Here is a 22826-nt window from a genome sequence, read left to right as displayed (position 1 = left end):
GCAAAACGCAAATGCAAGACTGATAATTTGTCTGTATGTCCTTATGAATCAATGAACCTCTATACCAAACTTAGCAGTTGTAAAAACATTCAAAATACTCATTACTTTTTTTAACTGCGCGCAAAGCTACACGAGGGCTATTTGCACTAGCCGTCCCTAATTTAGCATTTTAAGACTAGTGGGAAGGTAGCTAGTTATTACCATCCACTGCCAACTCTTGGGCTGCTCTTTTACCAACGAATAGTGGGATTGATCGTCATTATTATAACGCCTCCATGGCTGAAAGGGTGAGCATATATGGTGTGACGGGGATTCGAACCCGCGACCCTCAGAGTACAAGTCAAGCGTCTTCTGGTCATACTGGGCAAAATTGTTTATATCAGAGACGATAAGATAAGTACTTACATAAATAGCTTTAAACCATTGGCTACTTCCAGTTTTCATAACGTAAATATTTTCGTTGTTGTTTGAGACTAATAACGTACATAAATTAGTGACTTCTGCATGGCCAAGTGGTTAGGGCAATCTGAGGGTTGTAGGTTCGAACCTCCGTCACACTAAACATGCTAGCCCTTTCAGCCTCGGGGCTTTATAACGTGACGACGAATCACACTTTCGTTGATAAAAAAGTAGCCCAGGAGTTGGCGGTGGATGGTGATGGCTAGCTGCCTTCCCTCTAGTCTATCATTGCTAAATTAGGGACGGCTAGCGCAGATAGCTCTCGTGGAGCATTGCGCGAGATTCAAAGAAACAATCTTAAAATATTATCTAGAATTTTAAACGAACTTTTGTAGATATTAAAATACATTTATTACGAGCTATCAGCTTCCTTACAGGCCTTCATCGGACAACGATGATTAAAGTTAAAAACGTTATTGAAAATAAATATAAATGTAGCATTTACAAAGTTTACCAGATCTATTTTTTACTGTATAATAATACATACTCCTTGCCAAAGGCGAATCAACGAAACGCGTGCGACCGATTTGCATCGGAGTGTTTTTCTAAATAGGACGAAAAGCCTGATCAATGTTCCAATTAACATTTACAACGTGGCTGATATATTAGAGCACAGGTAAGTTCGACGTGATTGTATTAAAATTATGGTACACACCCCTTATAAATTCGCACTCATTTGTAATACTGAATGTGTTTTAATATCTATGTTTACTTATTTCTTTTAATCATTTCTAAATATCATAATTTAATTATCCAGTCGGCTCTGATATGAAAACAAAACGTAGATTGGAAATTTCAACCTGAAAGCCACGTTATGCGCACGAGGATTAAATGATCAGGACAGACATCTTTAAAATTTTGTAATGGTTAAGTCAACCATGGCACAGTTTTTTTTTCATATGTCCGGCATGACCCAATGCTTAGGTCACTCGCCACGCGATTTGAGGGTGGCAGGTTAAAATCCTTGTCACCGAACATGTTCGACTTTTCAGCCATGGGAACGTTATAACGTTACGATCAATCCCACTATTTGTTCATAAAAAATAACCCAAGGGTTGGCGGTGGGTATTGTTAACTAGTTACCCTTCCTCTAGTCTACCACTGCTAAATTACAGACGGCTAGTTCTCATGTAGCTTTGTCCGAAATTCAAAACAAACCGAATTCAAACGTTAGACTCTCTGATTGATCGCCTGCATATTAACAACTATCGCTGAGCGATTAATCGATTATTGAAACACTGAATTTATACGATTATCTTATCCTACATTTCAATTTGATCAGTACATTAGGACAGAGCACTGTCTGTGTGCGTCCATTTACAATGTCCAATCTACTTCTCTCGTTGTTATCTTATTCCGCATCTACAAGACTTACAGAACAAAAAGCAAAGAAGCATTTCCTTCACTCTCGATACTGTACTGTGTATTAAAAAAAAGAGAAAAAAACGCTAAATAAATACATTGCATTTGCAAATTTCGGTGTAGTATTCTTTTATTGGTTGTATTTGTTTTAAAAATATCAGTGGGTTGGCCCCGGCACGACCAGGTAATTAGGTCGCTCGACTCGCAGTCTCAGGGTCGCGGGTCCGAGTCCCCGTCTCACACTACACACGCTCGCCCTTTAAGCCTTGGGGGCGTTATAAGTGACGGTCAATCCCAGTATTCGGTGGTTAAAGAGTAGCTGAAGAGTTGGTGGTGATGACTAGCTGTCTTTCCTCTGGTCTTACACTGCTAAATTAGGGACGGCTAGCGCAGACAGCTCTCGTGTAGCTTTGCGCGAAATTCGAAAACAGATAAATATCAGTGTGTTAGTTTAACCTACATAAATGGATAAGAACTGCAAGTTCTTGTCCGTCAGAACATTCTGGAATATATAGTTCTATAGATACCTTGAAGCAACTGAAGCACAGAGTCATGTAAATGCATCTGTCAAAATTTATCTCAGTTTTGTAACGGTAGTTGTTTGTTATAAACAACGTGACATCGCTTTCACAAGCGCAGCTGAATATTCGTTTCTAGTCAGCAAAAACGAGGGAAATAACAGATTAGTATTTTAAATTTAGTAATAAAACAAGTCCCGAATAGAGGGCGTGGCGCAAGGGACCGTATGAGAGTATTTCTCCATGAAAACTTGTTTCAAGAACTGTTTATTTGTTTGTTTTTGAATTTCATCCAAATCTGCGCTAGTAATCCCTAATTTAGCATTGTAAGGCTAGAGGGAAGGCAGCTAGTCATCATCACCCACCGCCAACTCTTGGGTTTTTCTTTTGCCAACGAATAGTAGGATTTACCGTTACATTATACCACCTCCACGGCTGAAAGGGCGAGCATGTTTGGTGTGACAGGGACTCAAACCCGCGACCTTCGGATTACGACTCGAGCGCTGTAACCATCTGGCCATGCCGAGCCCGCTAAGAGCTGAAACATGTCAAAATGTTAGATTACATGTGTTCAGAGTTTTAGTACTCATATTTTGTTTTAAAAAATTAACAAAGTAGAATAATTGATAATATAACTGCAAAAATGATAACCGCTCGGTACTACTGACCACAAAGAAGGTGAGAAAGAAGTTAAAATGATAAAAGGTATTGATTATAATTACGTAAAAGCTAATTATCTTACAATATACAAGTTAATATTTTGAAGTATAGATTAAAGACTAGTGGAAAACATGAACAATTTTTTGTGATAAAAAATAATTAGGATTCGATAAATTATACATCGAAAATAATTAGAACATATCTTATAAAGTACATATGTCAACAGGATTAAATCGATTGATAATATTACGAAGCACCATTATCCTCGTATTGTAATAAGATTTGTGTATATCTTTATAGTTTTGTTCCCCGATTAGACAGCGGTAAACCTGCGGACTGACAATGCTGGAATCCGATGTTCGATTCCCCGCAATGTAAAACAGCAGATAGCTTAATGCGGTTTTACTCCAAGAACAAAGAAACTTTAAAAGTTTTGACTGAGGAATAGCACCAAACACAGAAAATTTAAAATAAAAAAAAGATTAAAACACAAAACTCGCCCATCCTGTCACGTGAAAATCCAACCTCGACAATTTTCCTCGTGTTTATTTTGTTACTGTACTAAACAAGTGACTAACCCTTCCTTTCGTGTAACAATACAACACACGAGTGTAGCCTTTGAATGATGGGTGGCGAAACCAAGTGTCAAATATTTTTCACGCCCTCATTCGTTTTATGGATCATTACAGGTCTGGTTAAAATATGTGAATGAGGGAAACTTGTAACTGGTATTTACAAACAATACTCTCATCAATGGAATAGAGTTTTAAACGACAGTAGTGTAACTGAAATAGACACTAAACGAGTAACAACAAAAATGTTATTTGTAATTCACACGGGATTCAATATTTTTTCCGACTCTATTTAACTTTACAATAAACTATTTAGTCTGTCCCATTTTCGTCGCCGTTCATTTGTTACGCTTTTATGTGTTCCCAGATATCGTTGTCTAGTAATTGAACTTACAGCCATATTGGTTTAAAATAAACTGACTTATATAATAGGCAGAATAATATAAAACTCTAAACAGCTGGTCGACTGATATAATGTTAGATAAGTAAAGCAGAATTCATTAATATATCGTAAATTATAGTTGTTTGTAGTAAGTGCAGCCGTTAATATCGAGTTGACAAGTTTACTTGTGTTAGTGGAAACGTATAGGTTGAATTAGGTAAATGCATTTTATCGCTAGGTGTCGCTTCAACACCGAAAGACTTGCAGAATGTTTGTCAACCAAAATCATAAAAAGTACTTATTATGATTTTATATATATGTATAGATGTGTATAAAAAATGCAGAGAAAGGAAGCCTTCACCTAAGAATATGACCTTAAAATATCGTAACATGATACATTTGGAAGACATAAAAAGTTTCATCCACTTTACAACTGCCAACTTGAATAACAACGTTCAGACTGATACTTCCTGCTTAAACTTTTCCAACTTGAACTTCAGTTATGACTGCAATCCAGAGTTTCTCGTTTTATAAACCATTATCAGCCCATGACACTAAAATAAAATACATTCAGTTTGATCGTTTAGTGGTAGTTTATTTTCGGTCAAAGTTATAATTAATTTCTTTTCAAATTCAACAGAATTGCAAACACGAGTCAAAACATAAAGACCAAAGTAAGGCTTAGCGCCAAAGATCAAATACAAAGCATCCAGGAAATAATACACTGTAATTTTTAAAATGTAACTATCGTATTGTCCACACTGTAAAACACTCACGCTGTTTAACTACTCTAATAAAGAGACTTAAGCCACATCAGGCAAAATTAGAGAATATTGTTGACGTATATCAGCTGCGGGAAAAGGGCCAAAAGCTTGCATCTAAAAAAAAAAAATTTTAACGTGGAGAACAGTCCATGTGTTATTATACATAGTGGTTTATCTGCGTTATGTCTCTTAAAAACAGTGTGGTAATATAAAAACAAAGTAATAACCTTTTTTAAAAAATAAGAATGAGTATGTCAAAAAGTTTAGAAACGTGGTAGGAATCAATACACAAAACCATACAAAAATATCTATATAAATATCCAAATCTTCTGACGTCTGAACCAGAATAACCAGTAGAACATCTGAATGTTACTCCACTCTCCGGTGCTCTAGTTTAGCTATGGTTTTAACAGCTATATAAAAGTTCGAAAACTTAAACCAGGTGTTTATAAAATCTCTAAGATTTTTATAAGAGAGATTTGAGGCTATGATGAGTAATACACGTTATGCGTCAGCCATTTTTTTTCAGACCCATCCCTACGTACTAAGTACTACAGTGCTCAGTAATTACAAACTGTTAGAGAAACTTAAAGCTGAGTGAGAGGTAAGCGTGAGGGCTTATAATGCAAAAATTCGGGGTTTGATCCATTCGGTGTATACTGCGCAAACTGCTTATTTTGCCCCTCAGTGGACTCATAAACGTTAGAAACCAGGTTTCGATACCCGCGGTGGGCAGAGCACAGACAGCCCATTATAAAGCTTTGTGCTTTATTCTAAACAAACAATCTGCCTACTTTGCAGACACGAGTGTAGCCAACCTTTCGGCTGATGTATTGTCATCAATAAATTGTATGTCAGAAACTTTCCAATTTAGAATATCACTAAATCTCTCACTGCTAGACACAGAGATTCAAACTCTCTGAGTGACAGGCGTATTTTTGAGATATACGCTGAAAACACGTGTGGTATTTTTATTATTATTTATATCTCGATTATTACTTGTCATACCAACATGATTTTTACAGACAATTATTTGAAATATCTAACTGATGATTTTGTTTGTTTGTAATTAAGCACAGAGGTAAACGAAGGGCTGTCTGTGCTTCGTCCACCACGGGTAACGAAATCCGGTTTCTAGCGTTGTAAGTCCACAGATGTACCGCTGTGTCACTGGGTGCTGAACTGATGGTAAGTAACTTATATGTTCTTGCATTTTTGTTCAGCTATGCGTGAATCAATATGAAACATTAATTTCATTGCATATCTGTTTCTCATAACATTTACTTGGTGTCGTACTTTTCTAGGGTGAATCAAAGGTTATGGTGTGCTCAATGTATGTGCGTACAGAAGTGACATATTGTGGTAATTTCAATTCAGACTGATTTCTCGACAAACTTTTCCTATAGAAATAGTTGTGTGTAACTGCAGGTTCGACCCATTAATTGAAGTAAACTTTCCATATAAAAATGTCCGATTGAGTGTTTTGGAGTTGGTGCGAAAATGGTGGAAGCGATAGAGTTTGGACAAGTGAGATAAAATGATCAAAATTATTATGTATTATAAATACAAAAAAGCTAAAAGCTGAGACAGTAGTCAATTCGAGTTAGTCAACTATTAGCACTGAAGGTTTTTCTTTCTACGAGTTCGACTACTTAACACCAAAATACTATGTAGACTTTGAAAGGGATTTACTTCAGCTAAGCTGATTCTTTGATCGTTCTTTGATCACGTGATTCTGGTTCTCTACCCCCTTCATTGACAGTTGTTTTGTTACTAGAGTAGTATATGAAGCCCACGTTAATTCTCCAATAGGCCCGGCATGGTCAGGTGGTTAAGGCATTCGACTCGTAATTCGAAGGTCGCGAGTTCGAATCCCTGTCACACCAAACATGCCCACCCTTTCAGCCGTGGGGTTGTTATAATGTTACGATCAATCCCACTATTCGTTGGTAAAAGCTTAGTCCAAGAGTTGGCGGTGGGTGGTAATGGCTAGCTGCCATCCCTCTAATCTTACACTGCTAAATTAGGGACGGCTATCGTAGCTAGCCCTCGTGTAGCTTTGCGCGAATTTCAAAACAAACCAATTCTTCAATATGTTTTTGTCTGATAGCTAGGAAATTCCGTTTTATCAACGTGTAGCCACTGCATGTAAGTTATCGCACACGCGAATGGCTCTTTTCAGGCCATGTCTGTGGATAAATAAAAGTACATTTTCTTATTTTCTGATAAATATTTTGCTTTCTTTCGTTCGTTATAAACATTCAGTCCTGCTCATACAAACTGTTCCTTAGATACTGATAGAAAAATATAGAGCATTAACGTTATTTTTACAAAAAAATTATTTTAAATACAATTAATACTATATCTAGCGGCAGGTTTGCCCAGAAGTAGGTGACCATTAATTACGTGACGAATCTACTAAATTCAGTGGTGAGAGGTACTTAGGTCTATCTTCATCATGTCTGTGCACTTAGTAAGGTATTTTTATTCGAAATTTTTGGAAGTAGTGTGATTGTTTGGTGTAAGTTTGTATTTTGGGTTTTGTTGACCTAGAAGGATTAGGTTCAGTTTAGACCTTTTTCTCCTTCCTTTACTATATTCAATCTAAACCTTTTCTTCGCTCCTTTACCAGGTCTGATATAGACCTTTTCTTCCCTCGTTTATCAGGTTTAATCTAAACCTTTTCTTCCCTCCTTTACTAGGTTTAATCTAGACCTTTTCTTCCCTCTTTTACCGGGTTTAATCTAGATCTTTTATTTCCTCCCTTACTAGGTTTAAGCTAGATCTCTTCTTTCTTCCTTTACCGGGTTTAATCTAGACCTTTTCTTTTCTCCTTTACTACATTCAATCTAAAGCTTTTCTTCCCTTCTTTACTACATTCAATCTAAAGCTTTTCTTCCCTCCTTTATACCGGGTTTAATCTAGACCTCTTCTTTCCTCCTTTACCAGGTTTAATCTAGACCTTTTCTTTCCTCCTTTACTACATTCAATCTAAAGCTTTTCTTCTCTCCTTTACTACATTCAATTTAAAGCTTTTCTTTCTTCCTTTATCAGGTTTAATCTAAATTTTTTCTTCCCTCCCTCACTTTCCAGGTTTAATCTAAACCTTTTCTTCCCTCCTTTACTACATTCAATCTAAACCTTTTCTTCCCTTCTTTATACCGGGTTTAATTTAGACCTTTTCTTCCCTCACTTACCAGGTTTAATCTAAACCTTTTCTTCCCTCCTTTACTACATTCAATTTAAACATTTTCTTTCCTCCTTTCCAAATTCAATCTGAACCTTTTTTTTCCTCCTTTACCAGGTTTAATCTAAACTTTTCTTTCCTCATTTACCAGGTTTAATCTAAACCTTTTCTTCCCTCCTATAGCAGGTTTAATTTAGACCTTTTATTATCTCGTTTACCAGGTTTAATTTAAACCTTTTCGTCCCTCCTTTACTAGATTTTTGGTATTACGTCTTTTGTCTGTTGTATGTTTGTTTCTACGTTGTGCTTATTATTTTGTTCGTTGTATGTTCGTGTTTTGATGTCCTTATATTTTTGGCATGCTTTGTACTTTGCTGATTGTTCTTGCTTACAGTTGTTATCTAGGAAATTATGAATTGTTATGTTCTGCACCACAACCCACAAACTGTGGGATAGATTTCAAGCTGTTGCCACGTGTCCATATAATTGACAACTGAAACGTGTAACAAGAACAGCAGGTGTTTCTAGTACAAACCTCTGCCACCAACGATCAATACCATTAGTAGCCCGATAAAAAGAAAACGCTTAGATTTCATATATCAGCTAGGTTTCTTTGTATAACGAACTGCGTCACCTCGTGATCTCAGTTCCCTGAAAGCATCGGTCAACTATCAGATGCGGTTGACATCACACTATACACCAGTTCTAAGTACCTTTAGTGCAGACTCCAAATAAACTGAAATATCCTTGTGCGCAGAAGATGGTATCTAACAAAAGAACAGAGAGTTGAAGTGACTAGAACAATATAATATTTGACATCTTGGAACAACTGTTGTCCGCCATGACAGTGTGGAAACTAAGTGACCGTAAAGTTTGGTGTTCGATTTCCCATGATGGACGTAAAAGATAATCCAAAGTCGCTTTGCTCTTAAAGAAACAAAATATAAATGTAAATTATCAATAATTTAATTAAAGTTATATTAATATGAAAGGTGGAGGACATGGTCTGTATACCCCAATATGTTCCCGCAGTATGTGAAAGAGTAAAGAAGAAGATATGATGAATTAGTACATTTACTGCAATATGTTCACCAGGTGACCTAATTTATTTATGCTCTAAATCTTCATTTGTAATAATAATTAATCCTGTTTTCAATTCTAGAAACTAAGACTTATTTTATATTGTTAACTAATAATTTGATTTAGTTTGTCAACCAATATTAAAATGTATATTAGTTTTCTGTGTGTAAGGTCTATTGAAATTTTCGATTGACATATGGAAGAGCTCTCTTTATAATTGACATACCTGTGAAACGTTTCTATGTATTGATAATTAGGTAACACACGAAATTACATGTTATGTAACGGTTACTGTAGTGAATCTTTCAATGATGCATTCGACGGTATGACAAAAACATTTACCAAAACAGATCACCACAACTCAAACACATAGTACTATCCCAATCACACCAAAAATGCTCGTCCTCTCAGCTGTGGGGACGTTATAATGTCACGATAAATTCCACTATTCGTTGGCATAAAAGAGTATCCCAAGAGTCAGCGGTGGGTGGTATGACTGGCTGCCTTCCCTCTGGTCTTACACTGCGAAATTAGGGACGGCTTACGCAGATAGCCTTTGTGTAGCTTTTCGCGAAATTCAAAACAAACAAACAAACACATAATACTAATACTTTTGCACCTATGAACACCCTATATGACTGTTTATTTAACAGTTAGTAAATTTAAAGAAGAATCAACTGAGATAATTGTGGGTATTTTTTATCAGTGGGTATATCTAGTTTTCCCCCAACAGAGTCATGGGGGGCAAATTAAAAGTGCAGAAGCAACGTTTATTTCAATGAGCGAAACGATGGAATTTGTGCGCGCCCATTACGGCCAGAACAGAGTTTTACTAGAGTAGGTTGAAAAATGGGAGAGGAGCCATTTCTTGCGTCACTCAGTAAGCACAGATTTTTATTCTGTTTTGTTTTCTGTAACAATCGCATCTGATATGCTCTCAAATTAACACCCATCTTTAATCACGGCCTGATATCGCAAGCTTAAACCCCTGTTTAACGATGGTCTGATATTAAAAACTGAAACCAATGTTTACCGTTTAACCATGGTTTAATGTCGAAAATTGAAGCCCACGTGTAGCCACGACCTGTCAACGTTTTTCATCACTGAGATTCAAATTACGTTGACGATATAAATTTCCAACTAAATAAATAAGTAAGTAATCAGCTGAATAATAACGAATTACTAGCTCTAACGGGGTGTCACGTGTTATCTGAATTTCTAAAGCATTTTATACTGTTAGTGCTGAGTAAACATCTATGAATCGAATTCAAACAAAATGTTTACTTCAGTGATGTCGAGAAAACCCACTTGTAGAGAAATATATATGCAAAAACGGCTCGTTTGGGTTGAGAAAATATTTTACATATAAGAGCAAACAACGTTTCGACCTTCTTCCTGACGATGACCAAAGAAAGTCGAAACGTTGTTCGCTCTTCTATGTAAAATATTTTCTCAACCCAAACGAGCCGTTTTTGCATATAAAATGTTTACTTGTGGAAACTACTTAATTTTTTTGCTTCGCTTCGTCATACTGAGTGTGAGTGTTTGGAATTAAGCACAAAGCTAGACAATGGGCTATCTGTGCTTCGCCCCCACAGGTATCTAAACTCGGTTTCTAGCGATATGAGTTGGCAGTTATTCCGCTGTGCCATTAGGTGGCAACTTTGTTATAATACCAATCATCTATCTTCTGCTATTTTTACTATAAAAAGAAATTTGATGACGTTTGACATCGTGGAATGATCAATGAACTTTGACCCATGAAACTACGTATTTAGCTTGTAACTTCTTTTCTTTATGAACATCAGGGCCTAAAGGCTGGCTGAAGAACTGTATCTTGACTTTTATACGTTTCCGCAAGAGTACTACAAGATTCTGTTTTATCACCAATCGTCCTATCTCGTCTATCTTTATCAGTATATGAATAACGCAACTCTACTTGCCACTTGTCTTATCAGTACTATTCTCAACAGGCTATGGATCGTTTTTTCCAATGATGTAAGCTCTGACATCTTAACTAACGGCTCTAAAGTAAAGCTATACTGTCTGGTCTAAACTATCTGAAGTTTAGTCTTTGTCGTGATGTTCGACTCTTCAACTTCCATCGTGATAATGTTCCCGTTACGTTTTCTGATTCTGTCAAATATCTAGCTTTACCTTTGATAAACATCACACTTGAAAAGCCAACTTTATTGTCATCTACTTTGAGGTTTTTAAAAGATTTAATCTCATGTGACGACTCCTTGGGACCTACTGGGGATCGAATTATCCACTTTTACTCTATGCTATTAAATCCCTTGTACAGCTATGTCTTACTTATGGTAGTACTGCATTAGTATCAATTTCTCTACTTAGTATAATCGTCTCATGATTTTGAAACATAATGTTTTGAGATTAGCTTCCAGTATTTGTCTTCCAATTCCCACCAAAGACCTATAATACCGTATTCCCTTTTCTTTCATCACTTCCAACTTCCATGAACTTCGTGATACATACACTAGTTCTTCATTAATAGTAATGTTATCTTAGCAGACTTGCCAAATTTGTCTGTAAATCCACCCCAGAAGCTCATTTCCTTTGTTTAGCATCCCTTCCAGTGGATAATCCAAATTTAGAAGCTGCCCGATGTTGCCTCTGTCGGCTCACATCTATCCATCTTCAGGGATTGCAGCTTTCTCTGATAGTTGTTACTTTCTTCTATACTTGTTCTGTGAGGTTATCATTCACTGTCCACTTCCAATTATGTCACTCATTTCTTCAGTCTTCTCTTTCCACATCTTCTCACATTTGGACACTTTTTCTGGTTGAGAAGAGGGCGGTACCTCTGCCAGTTTCCATACTAGAGCTGGAATTAAATAACAGTAGTACAAAGTGCTATATCTGAGGACTTACAACGCTGGAATCTGGGTTTCTATACTGTAAGTGACGTAAGTCCGTAAACTTACCACTGTCCTATCAAAGGACCACCCTGTCACCAAAACAAAACTGTCTTCAGAGTCCAAGTGGTCTTTTATAACTTGGTTCGTAAACTTGAGTAAACACTCTTCATAGAAGTAGTACAGCGGTAAGTCTACGGGTTTACAACCCTAAAATCAGGGGTTCGATTCCCCTCTGTGGGCTCAGCACATATCCGGTTGTGGCTTTGCTATAAGAAAACACAACACTTTCATAGAAGTAAATTATTATTTAGTTGTATGACATTGTTAACAAAGACTTATGTTTTCTTATAGCAAAGCCACAGCGGGCTATCTGCTGAATTCACCGAGGGGAATCGAACCCCTGATTTTAGCGTTGTAAATCCGTAGACTTACCGTTGTACCAGCAGGAGACAAGACATTTGTATTTTTGTCTGAAATTTGTTAAGTATTGGTTAAATTCTACTTTAGTAATATTTTAACTGTACGAAATTAAAATTTCCAAAATATAAGTCTTTCTTTCATTTAAGAGTTAAATTTTAAAAAATCAAATATTAACTCTGTAAAACAACTTCGGTTTATTACATAATTTTGAACATTGGAGTTTTTGTGCGTTTTTTCTTAATGCCTACATTTTTACTCTAAAACAGAACAAATCAGTGGGTTTGAATTTAATATCACTCGCGTACAGAGGACGCTGTAGACAATTTCGTTTAGAAACAAAATTAGTTGAATGACTTCATATTTATACCCCTTAAGGTTTTTAAGTGTCTAAAAAACCTAATATGGCTCATGGATTAAGATAACAACCGTAGAGTATAAGCCTGAATTTATTTGTGAAAACGAAACATATCTAAATAAAAGTAACAAAGTTTATTATAATCTTGAAACTTTGTAGAATGGACGACGACTGCCTGTTGTGGAGCACAAGTGTAGAAGACGACGTTTCGAAATCTTCCGCTTTTTGTCTTCAGATCAGTGTGTGAAAAAACGAAACGAAACCTTGGCAGGGGTTCAGTTCAGAGAGAGAGAGAGAGAGTCTAAGGAATTCTCTCCCCAACAGGAGTGTTCAAGAACGTTGTAGTTCCTCGTCGTCTCCGCTCGTGGAAGTTTATTTATCTGTACGTGCGAGTTTTCCTGTATTTTAATTTGGCATTGTTTGAGGTTGGAACATTGGTAAATAGATCTGTGACGTCAAAACTGACCATAATATCCTGGGATTTGGTGTGTAGCTTTCTGAGTTGTCCTATTAAATCTATCGAGTTTTGGTTCAATCTACAGGAAATCTATCCTCTAATCAAAAACAATGATAATACAACCAATCAAAACACGCTCTCCACAATCCACCTGGACTCTATAAAAGACCGACAACACCTACACACACACTGACCTGAAGACGAAAGGCGGAAGTCTTTTGAAACATCGTCCTCTACACTCGTGTCTCCACAACAGGCAGTTGCTATCTATTCTACAAAGTTTCATCATGAATACCCTGCCTGAACAATCTATCAAAGAATTATTATAATCTTAGTTATTTTCTTAAATTGTTGCACCAGTTTCGATTCCATTTTGTTGGTGATTTATAAATGTTAGCACATGTAATTATTATGCATAGTACATTAATGGTGTTGTGTATTATAATTTATCTCGAACGAATCTCCAGTTTACTATATTACATATGTTACCTGATACGATTTTCAATAGTCAGGAATTTTAATTTTAATTTAGAAGTTATTTAAATGTCGATTTGTATTAAGCTTATGATATTTGTCAACAAGATTGATACTTACAATTTACTTTCTTAACACGAATATATTTTAGTGTACAAACAACAATACAATTTATAATAACGGTTATTACAAATAGTTAATACACAGATTGGTTTACATGCAAGTTTTACAAACTTACAAACTGTATTGAGTATTCTATCTGATATAGAACTGAATATTTTATCGGTGGTCAAGGTTCAAGAAGAGCAAATTAATTTTGAGTTGGTAATGTTACATCCTGTTTAAGCGAGCTAGTTGTTTTTTCTTTGCTGACATCACACTGCTTAGAAGCTGACTTTTTACCAATGATGATATTTAATATCCTTATAAAAATAGTAACAGCTGAAGTTAATTCAATTAAATTAAACGGTCCGTAATGTTCGAAATCTATAAACGATCCTAGTCCAAAATCCGTAGTTTGCCAATTAAGAAGCATTTATCACAATTATAGCTTACGAGGCTTATAGTGTAATGACTGTAGAGGTAAAAAATATTCTACTGTGTCTCTTGGCGCGTCTGTTTGTATACTCTAAGGCGAGATTTTCGAATGTTCAGCAATTTTCGAAAACACGCTAGTGATTTCGTAAACCATGTATCGTTGATTCTTGCTCTCCAGAATCTTCTACAAATTTAGAGGACAGGCGGAACTTGCACAATACACATCCAACAATATACTTCACATACATCAAAACGAAACAAAAGTAGGGATTAAAATAAATGTTTAAGTGTAAATCCGTTACAATGGTAAAAGGTAGTATTAAACAGTTTGTGATGTTTGAAGTTTTGCGAAATATTCTATAAAACATTTTGCTCGTATTTTTGTATAAAAAATGTTATTACTAAAAGATTTACAAACTCACTTCATCCCGCGGAATATGTCTACAATCACAATATTTCTCACTGCTAGAGATGTCATCTACATTTGATGATGACTCTTTTATTGTTATTACTATTAACTTTTGATCAAAGCAAACTGCCTATATAAAACAGAACTAAAGATCAGCTTAGTAATTAATATATCTTACTAAAGATATTGTTCTTTAGTTCTTACTTAATATTATTATAATGCAGTATTTCATCAGATTGGTCCTCTTGTTGTTAGCTATGTTTTAGAAATAATTCCAGGCAAAATTCACAAAGTTCGAACAGGTTAAGGTTTGCATTTCATATTTGTGGCAGAGCTAATACAACTGTTTACTGCCATCTCTACATTTGTAATACTGTTTAGAGAGAGGGTATCCAATCAGCATGATCTTACCATCCATTCGCTATATGAATGCACCAGCAGCTTAAAAATGCGGGGAATATGTATCGTATGGTTTCAAACCCGGATCACAAACTCCGTAAATAAAATCTCTGTCTGCCCACCACGTATGCAGCCTCTGCCCACCACGTTTAGAAGATTTACATGAGTACAACTAGGGAACAATATCACAAAATAATTTCAACCAACACTGTTAATGAAATAAACATTAAAAAAGAAATTGGTTATAAATCACTATGGCAGATGTCAAAATATTTCAGTCACAATTTACACTTATATAATATTATTATTATAAACTTCGAGCATGAACTAAGTCTCAACTTGAAGTTGGATAGAAAATTGTTTAATCGTATTGCTCAGTGGTGTGTTACTCGAATATAGCGAGCAATGTTCAGTTTACCTTCTATTAGACCTAATATTGTAGAATAACCAAATTATGTTCGACTCGACGAAAGTTAGATATTTAATACATCGAAGCTTCAACCTCAGTTCTGAATGTAATAAAATTAGACCCCAAGTGGCAAAGTGGTATGTCTGCGGACTTATACCACTAAAAACCAGGTTTCGATATCCGTGGTGGGTAGAGCACAGATAGTCCTTTGTGCAACTTTGTACTTAATATCAAAAAGCAAGCTAATAAAATTAACAGTTAATAACATGGTGTTTATGTCATGGTGATGATATCAGTTGTAACACCTCAACTGCGACACAAAATCAAGTTGAATTATAGAAAACCGTAAGTTTTGATTATAAAAGTTTTCGATAAAGTCTTTAAGCTTGCAACCTAATTTAGGTTTAAGTATCATTTAATCCATTATTCGTTTTTAAAATTAAATTTAAGGCGATCGTGTAATATAAATATAATACATCATATTGGTATTAAATTTATTATATTCGACTTTACGCAATATATTCATAACCAGTGGTGTAACTACAAAGGATGTCCCCCTTCAAATAAAAATTAATTGGGCCTCCTACCTTCATTTTACTATAATTGTAGTTACGAGTTTGACTGATTGATATTATTGAATTAACAGACTAATGCCACTGCGCTTTAGTTTAAACAAATAAATTATATTTCTCTTCCCCTCGCGGGCCTGGCATGGCCTAGCGCGTTAAGGCGTGCGCTTCGTAATCCAGCCCTTTTCAGGGCAATTTCCATGTATTGTCTTGAGTTGTCCTTTTTTATATTTTTTAATTGTATTATATAATTTTGTTTTTTTCTCATTGTTACTTTTATTTTATTTTACAGGCCCGGCATGGCCAAGCGTGTTAAGGCGTGTGGCTCGTAATCTGAGGGTCGCGGGTTCACATCCCCGTCGCGCCAAACATGCTTGCCCTCTCAGCCGTGAGGACGTTACAAAATAGTAGCCCAAAATTTGGCGATGGGTGGCGATGACTAGCTACCTTCCCTCTAGTCTTACTCTGCTAAATTAGGAACGGCTAGCACAGATAGCCTTCGTGAAGCTTTGCACGAAATTAAAAAAAAAAAATCACCTTCGTGCTCCCCCATAATTTCCAGGGTTACAGAGGTATACTTACACCATTGTTCACAACGAAGATATTTCTTGAAAGTGAGTGCTATCTAAACATTTATGCTTGATTTGACTAAAATATACCCAAGCAATAATTTCCAAATTGACGTCCATTTACGCCATTTTTAATTCAACCCAAACAGATTATTTTATGAACGTTAATTATTCTGGATTATATGAAGCTTCCGCTCTTAGCAGATATCTTGAATAGTTTGGGAGTACTCGTGAGAAAGTTTTTTAAAAAAATCAAGTTTTTTCGTTCATTCAACTATAATTTATTTAAGAAGGATCTGCGGTGAGTCCAAACTATTTAAAATGAGAAGGAAAATCACACGTTAGGGACTTAATAAACATAGCAGTAATAATTGGATGAGATTTAAAAATTCGATTTTGCAAAAACAAACAAAAAACACTAAATTTCTCTATTCTAATAAACGAAAATATCTTACTTCGCCATTAAGACGAAACCATGTACACGTAGGACTTTTTATGTACAAAATTTACAGTTCGTTTCCAAGGCTTATAACGCTAAAAACTGCGTTGATATAGCACAGATAACCAAACAACAAAGAACATCTAGGATTTTTTGATTATTTCGTCAATTCCATGATGGATTACTCGAAATATTACAAAACCACTGCAACACTAGCCCTACTTTTTTATAAGAGTTAATACATTTTAACTGTATATTTGTTATTTACCAGTATTTGTTTGTTTGTAATTAAGCACAGAACCATTTAATGGGCTATCTATACTCTGCCCACCAGGGGTGTCAAAGCCCAGTTTCTAACGTTGTAAGTTTGAAGACATATTGCTGTGCCACTAGGGGACTATTAGCCAGTGGAGTGTACATGAGGGTCTACCTTTTCCTCTTATGTCCCCAAAGTGCTCTTTTTCTCAGTCTCAAAGGTTGTCTCCAACTGCTAAAATACATACCTAAAAGTTGTCCTCAACTATTAAAAGACATACCTGGTTGGTTCCACACTTTGCTACTGCTAGTTAGGGGAAAAAAATTAACTTAATAAAATAAATGAAACACAATAAATTTTAGGTCTTTACTACACAACAATAATAATACCAATTGTGATATGCTATTTAAGTGTTAATTTAAACAAATTTGGTTAGTTTAAGATTTTAAAGATTCTGTGTGTACAAGTGGCAACCCACAGTCCCCATTGTCTCCCTCAAAACGACCCCTACACGCACATAAAAAAGCTGTCTTTTAATACTCTGTGTACGTTACTGTTATAACCTGTAGTAAGGATTGATGCTGTAGTTAAGACGGAGACGAGGTCAACATGGACCAAATGACGTTGCTGGTTGATGTCACTTGCTTGATTAGACATTCCTTATTTTTGATGTTCAGATATAAGGAAGTTTTTAAACATTTCGATTTGAAAATTTGATATTACTTGTCAATAATGTGCGATATAGCTTTTAGGATTTTAGTGTTATGCTTTAGAATGTTTAGGAAATTCCTGTGACGTTATTGTGAAATCTTGAAGACGCAAAAAGAAAGAAGCGCATAACAACACAGCAGCCATAGAAGTTCACAAACGTATAATTACCGCAGTAACGGAATGTTTAACATATTAGGAGCGGATTACCCGACACGTGCAGAAATAAAACAATTACCACCACACATTTCGTGCACATACTAACACAGATCGAGAGTTAATCCAGGTTCAGACGTTAATAATTCACGAGTGAAAATGACGAAAAACTACATAACATGCCAATCACTTTTACAACTGCCATATCCAGTACAGACGAGACTTTTCATCAAGAACCAAAGTTCATGAGGCCGACTGAGATATGACATAGTAGTGATATATATGTGTTATATATATATATATCATAACGTTTCCTGAACAACGACTGTTATGGCGTAAACCAGATTAATTAAGTAAATTGTAATTATTATCAAATTTTTATGTCAAATCTAATTTTTTTCGGTAAGGCTTAATGACACAACCCTGTTTGTGTTATTTTCAGTTGCGTGACGAAGGCATGTTGCTTTCATTCGCAATTTTGGTCTCTTTAAGTTCACTTATGTCAGGTGTTTTATAGTGGGTGTTTGCCACTTATTGAAAATAAATGTTAACAATAAAAAATAAATTATAATGTAATTTTATTCTTTTGTAAAAGCAGAAATAGCCCCACATTATGACGTACGATTTCTATATACGAAGTTCATATTTAGATTCTTATACCTGTAATTGATACACTCGATTCCACGGTCCAAGAATATTACTCTGCTTTGTTGATTAAGCAATCCGAATTCTTCATTCATGCAATTACCGTTTCTAAATCACCGTAAAAATCTTTCAGACGGAAAAAAATATGGCATTTAAAAAAGGAAAGAATTCTAACTATGTACTAATATGTTCAGAGAAGAGTGGATAAAAGGGTAATCATCATAAAATGTTAGCGTTACAAGCTTTCTAGTAAAAATAGATCATTCCCATAATTAGATTCAGCTTGCGGAACAAATTGGGTAGTAAATATGTTTTTAAATTGATTAAGTTTTTCTTTTCAAGGACAATAGTTTAATAATATAGCTACATATTAAGTTATTTTTCAAGGACACTAATTTAAAAATATGACTACATGGTTAGGTTCACTACTCGTTCGTTTGTTATTTAAATATACCGTTGGTGGGTTATAATGTGATAGTCAATCTCACTATTCGTTGATAAAAGAGTAGGTAAAGAGTTGGCGGTGGGTGGTGATGACTAGTTATCTTTCCTCTAATCTTACACTGCTAAATTATGGACGAATAGCGCAGATAGCCCTCGAGTAACTTTGTGTAAAAATTCAAAACAAACGAACAGGTACACTTTCCTGCAAACCGATGTCGTGCATCGCCATCTATCGGTTTTCAGGACTACTACTACTACAGAGAAGAAACGTTTTGAGTTTCTAGCTTAATATAAATTTGTCTACTTTATATAACACCTGTTGAAGCAATTTGTGTCATCACCAAACTCTGTAGTAGTCAATCATATATTTATATACTATATGATATTCTGGAATTAACAGTCTCACTCCCACACACACACAATGCTAGCTTTGTGCTTAATTTTAAAAGAAACTAATAGTCTCAAAACTATATCTTTTCTAATTATTATGAAGCGTTGATTTTATTAAGTAATTTGAAGACATAAATTACTAAAAAGGTCTTTAAATCGTTGCATTTACTTACAAGTCAGTTTTACAACGTTTATGGCCCGGCATGGACAGGTTGTTATGGTGCTCGATTCGCAATCATAGGGTTGCAGTTCGAATTTCCGTCAAACCAAACATACTCATCCTTTCAACCGAGAGGACGTTGTAAAGTGACTGTCAAGAAACAATACGACGTATGTTTATTTATCAATTTTAATGTGTTTTTATTAGATGAAAATATATTTCTTAAGATATCCTCAAACTTACTGCCTTGTGCGCATGAAAATCTCACATCCATGTTAATTATTATTAATAGTTATTTCAAAAGTTATATAAAAGTTCTGTGATCCATTAAATAAAAAAACAAAGAAAATAATTCTGTTTGACTAAAAATTTTTCTTTGAATTAAAATATTTAAATTACCATTCAAGTATCAACATAAGGGCTATCTTCATCAGCTGTCCCTAATTTAGCAGGGATAGACGAGACAAAAGGTAACTAGTGAACGCCACCCATCGCCAACAAATGATAGATTGACCATCATATTATGATCTCTCCTCCTTAGGTTCATGTTAAGAGCATGTTCGGCGTCACGAGGATTCGAACCTGTGACCAAGAGGTTGCGAGTCGAGCGCCCCTAACCACTGGAACATGCCAGGCTTTTGGTGGTGTAAAAGGCGTAACGGCCCGGCATGGCCAGGTGGTTAAGGCACTCAACTCGTAATCAGAGGGAGGCTGGTTCGAATCCCCGTCGCACCGAACATGCTCGCCCTTTCAGCCGTGAGAAAGCACTGTTCGTTGGTAAAAGAGTAGCCCAAGAGTTGGCGGTAGGTGGTGATGACTAACTGGCTTCCCTCTAGTCTTATATTGCTAAATTAGAGACAGCTAGCGCGGATAGCCCTTGTGTAGCTTTGTGCGAAATTCAAAAACAAACAACAGTTTTTAAATAAAATGAAAATTTTTATTAGAATAAATTTTCATTAAAAGGCGGTTTAATGACAACTGTTGAAAAAAAAGGTAACATTCTGAAGATATAAAACATTGGATATATATGTAATATTTCAGAACTTGAATTTATTTCATTTTTAAAATGTAACTAATTTTTTCTTTATAATATATACTTAGTGTCTGAGTAATATTCATCATCTTGGATTGAATTAAATAATTTTATTCCAACATGAATTGTTGTAACATGTTCTGTAGTTGAGTGGATCTTTTCAGATTATATAAAAAACATAACATTAAGTTCAGTGCATGAAATGTTAAAAAATTACCTGATTCCTTAGTAACGTTGCTGCAGAGTATATAGGCCTAACTTCACAAATATTATTTAATATAATTTCTTATTTGGTTTGGTGTGGTTTGTTTTGAATTTCGCTCAAAGCTACACGAGGGCTATCTGCGCTAACTGTCCCTAACTTACAAATTAACTTAATTGCAGACAAGTAGATGCAAATAATTTTCACTGTTTCACTCACAAAGTGGTATTAAATTGAATAACTCATTCATTCAATGACTTTTATATTTGTATAGTTACTTAATTTTCACTTATTAAATGATATTCCTAGATCATAACGTAATCATAACCACCATAATGTAATTGAGTTACATCTAGTAAACACATATCTAAAATAAAATAGAAAAAAAATAATTGCTCACAATACTGCCTTTCCTGGATTGTGAATTCCTTGAACAATCTTAATACACAAGTAAAATAATTCATTAAATAGTACATTTATCATGCCATTTTCTTTACGGATTATGGTGTGTAGAAGGGATAATCTATTGTACTTTTTAATACATGTTTTCCAGTCACTGGAGAAGTTTTCCCTTGATAGATGGTCGAGCGAATTTACTGGTAACTCTGTCCTTGGTCGTGGTCTCGATAAGAACCATAGACTTTTCAGCTGGTTGACTTTCCTATTAAGTTACCCAACTCGCCATTCTCTCATTAACCTACTTCCAAAGATTATCAAGGCAGATAACCTTTGACTTTGATTGTTTTTCATTTTGAATTCTGAAAGCCACATAATTGATGCTCTTCAGTATAAAAATGAACCTTACTAATACTTGTTGAACTTTGGAATTAATACTTTTTTGTGATAGAGATTGTACAGTCATAACATATCACATCAATGTAATCTAGTCTTATAAGTGTTAATATTTTATCACTAGTTGATTTTAAGTCTTTCATAGTAAAATAATGTGTTAATCAATGTTATTCCTTAGTGTCTCTGTATATTCTGAGTGAGATTCTCCTGAGTGACTATCCTCAAGATGTGAGTAAAGAAGGTCTAATGATAAGTTAAACTCTTTCCTAAACGTCAGTTATTATGACGTGTTGCCTGTAGTTTCATACATTGCCGTTTAATAATTTATAAGTAGAAATGAATGATTTTAATCCCACATTTTGTATGTTCACCCACATAAATGGCTAACTGATTTAAAAGTGTATGGTCGTACCTCTCCGCCATGCTACCAGAAAATTGATGGAGGACTGTTGTTCTGGTCTTTTGGATTTCCAGGATCTGATACATATCCACAAACAAGTCTGTTTAAAAGTTTCATCTCTGATCTGGGTAAACTTCCATAGGCATCCAAAATCTTGAAAATAATTCATTGACAAGTTTCCTCACTATATTATCTGCATATGTTTCTGGCCATTTGGTAAAATATTCCATCACAACCATGGTGTATTTATTCCGACTATTACTCTGTGGCAAAGAACCAAGCACATCAACAATAATTATTTCAAGAATTGTTCCAAACATATTGCTGCTTTAGCTGTCTTTAAAGTTTCTTTCCTGGATCTTTTCAGTTTCAGCATAGTTCACATGATTTTAGTAATTCTCTTCTTGGTTCTATTGCTCCATTTTCCTACATAGTTTCTATCTCTTTGAAAACCTCAGCTTATTTTGCAAATGAGAACCATTTGGCTAAATAATGCATTGGAGATGCATTTTCATTATCAAACTTATGAGATATTTCATTTGTTTAGTCCTAACTCAAGACGTACACTAGAGAACAAATTTTGATACTAAACAATAAAATCGTAAAAGTTATCTCATATATCAGCTCTAAGACCTCTGCAACTATGGTTATACATCTTTTGTAAGTAACGTTATAGTAAGTTATCCTTATATGAGCATTGGATATCAGGCTTTCTACGTTTTGCCTTAAAGATGACTGCT

The sequence above is a fragment of the Tachypleus tridentatus genome, chromosome 10, assembly GCF_004210375.1.
Source record: "Tachypleus tridentatus isolate NWPU-2018 chromosome 10, ASM421037v1, whole genome shotgun sequence".
NCBI classification, from domain to species: domain Eukaryota; kingdom Metazoa; phylum Arthropoda; class Merostomata; order Xiphosura; family Limulidae; genus Tachypleus; species Tachypleus tridentatus.
The sequence above is the reverse complement of the archived record's forward strand: the minus strand, read 5'-3'. Positions refer to the sequence as shown.